The sequence below is a fragment of the Antrostomus carolinensis genome, unplaced genomic scaffold (genome assembly GCF_000700745.2).
Source record: "Antrostomus carolinensis isolate BGI_N321 unplaced genomic scaffold, ASM70074v2 scaffold18578, whole genome shotgun sequence".
Taxonomy (NCBI): domain Eukaryota; kingdom Metazoa; phylum Chordata; class Aves; order Caprimulgiformes; family Caprimulgidae; genus Antrostomus; species Antrostomus carolinensis.
In genome coordinates this window covers 1400-1675 of record NW_010333872.1, presented here as the reverse complement: position 1 = coordinate 1675, position 276 = coordinate 1400, and the positions used below count along the sequence as shown (strand labels likewise).

Here is a 276-nt window from a genome sequence, read left to right as displayed (position 1 = left end):
CACAGCCCTGCCACTTCAAGCAAAGGAGAGATCCCTCAACACTCGTGGCAGCGTGTGAGCAAGGGGAAGAAATTCTGCTGCTCCATGTGGTAAGTGCTGATTCATTTATCCTTGAAATAACTCCGAGTTCTGCTCCATTTTCCAGTACCTCAAACAGACTATATTCTACTACAGCAGAGTGTGAAATATGAAGCAGGGCAGCTGATCTCATAAAATACCTGGCTGTGGCTGTGGCTGGACTTTTCTTTTTCTTTCTTTTTTTTTCTTTTTTTTTTT

General features: G+C 42.8%; 1 protein-coding gene across 1 annotated transcript in view; it reads right to left on the bottom strand.

Annotated features, from left to right (window-relative positions):
* The window catches only part of SMG5 (SMG5 nonsense mediated mRNA decay factor), a gene marked incomplete at its 5' end in the record, with an annotated part of 16476 nt that overhangs the window by 14914 nt on the left and 1286 nt on the right, over positions 1-276 (bottom strand). The window lies entirely within an intron of this gene.